The sequence below is a fragment of the Hemiscyllium ocellatum genome, chromosome 14 (assembly GCF_020745735.1).
Source record: "Hemiscyllium ocellatum isolate sHemOce1 chromosome 14, sHemOce1.pat.X.cur, whole genome shotgun sequence".
Taxonomy (NCBI): domain Eukaryota; kingdom Metazoa; phylum Chordata; class Chondrichthyes; order Orectolobiformes; family Hemiscylliidae; genus Hemiscyllium; species Hemiscyllium ocellatum.
In genome coordinates, this window is record NC_083414.1 from 63,494,654 (window position 1) to 63,496,582 (window position 1,929).

Consider the following 1,929-nt stretch of genomic DNA (forward strand, 5'->3'; position numbering starts at 1 on the left):
AGAAGATAATAGTTGTTCATTTCAGCCCTAAGCCATCTCTGCTGAGGATAGAGTTCCTCGGGGTTGTGTCCTAGGCCTAAGCATCTTCAGGTGCCTCATCCCTTCATTATCATGTCAGAAGTGGGCAGGGAATCCTGAGGGACAAGATGTACATGTATTTGGAAAGGCAAGGACTGATTAGGAATAGTCAGCATGGCTTTGTGTGTGGGAACTCATGTCTCACGAACTTGATTGAGTTTTTTGAAGAAGTAACAAAGAGGATTGATGAGGGCAGAGCAGTAGATGTGATCTGTATGGATTTCAGTAAGGCGTCACAACAAGGTTCCCCACGGGAGACTGATTAGCAAGGTTAGATCTCACAGAATACAGGGAGAACTAGCCATTTGGATACAGAACTGGCTCAAAGGTAGAAGACAGAGGGTGGTGGTGGAGGGTCGTTTTTCAGACTGGAGGCCTGTGACCAGTGGAATGCCACAAGGATCAGTGCTGGGTCCACTACGTTTTGTCATATATATATTGTCATTTATATAAATGATTTGGATATGAACATAGGAGGTATAGTTAGTAAGTTTCCATATGACACCAAACTTGGAGGTGTAGTGGACAGTGAAGAAGGTTACCTCAGATTACAACGGGATCTTGAACAGATGGGCCAATGGGCTGAGTAGTGGCAGATGGAGTTTAATTTAGATAAATGCGAGGTGCTGCATTTTGGGAAAGCAAATCTTAGCAGGACTTATACACTTAATGGTAAGGTCCTGGGGAGTGTTGCTGAACAAAGAGACCTTGGAGTGCAGGTTCATAGCTCCTTGAAAGTGGAGTCGCAGGTGGATAGGATAGGTAAGAAGGTGTTTAGTATGCTTTCTTTTATTGGTCAGAGTATTGACTACAGGAGTTGAGAGCTGAAAATGTGTTGCTGGTTAAAGCGCAGCAGGTCAGGCAGCATCCAAGGAACAGGAAATTCAACGTTTCGGGCAAAAGCCCTTCATCAGGAATGAAGCATCTGCAGACCTCACTTTTTACTACAAGTGTTGAGAGGTCATGTTATGGCTGTAGAGGATGTTGGTTAGGCCGCTTTTGGAATATTGCGTGCAATTCTGGTCTCCTTCCTATCGGAAGGATGTTGTGTAATTTGAAAGGGTTCAGAAAAGATTTACATGGATGTTTCCAGGGTTGGAGGATTTGATCTATAGGGAGAGGCTGAATAGTCTGGACCTGTTTTCCCTGGACCGTTGGAGGCTGAGGGGTGACTTTACAGAGGTTTATAAAATCATAAAAGACATGAATAGGGTAAATAGACGTGGTCTTTTCCCTGGGGTGGGGGAGTACAGAACTAGAGGGCATATGTTTAGGGTGAGAGGGGAAAGATATAAAAGGGACCTAAGGGGCAACTTTTTTAGGCAGAGGATAGTATGTGTGTGGAGTGAGCTATAAGAGGAAGGGGTGGAAGCTGGTACAATTACAACATTTAAAAGGCACCTGCATGGGTATGTGAATAGGAAGGGTTTGGAGGGATATGGACCAAGTGCTGGCAAATGGGACTAGATTAGGTTGGGATATCTGGTTGACCTGTACTAGTTGGACTGAAGGGTCTGTTTCCGTGCTGTACATCTCTATGACTCTAAGTGGGGGATATTCGTGAATGATCGCATAATGTTCAGCACTGTTCGCAACTCTCCCACTAACTGAAGTAGTCCATGTTCACATGTAGCAAGCACTGAGCAATGTTCAGGCACAGGTTGATAAACAGCACAAAGCACCTGCACTACTTGTTTTAAGCAATGACAATCTCCACCACAAGTCCAATTACCATCGCTGGAGATCAGAGTTGAGAAGTGTGGCATTGGAAAAGCACAGCAGGTCAGGCAGCATCCAAGGAGCAAGAGACTCAATGTTTTGGGAATGTATTCCTGATGAAGGTTTTATGTC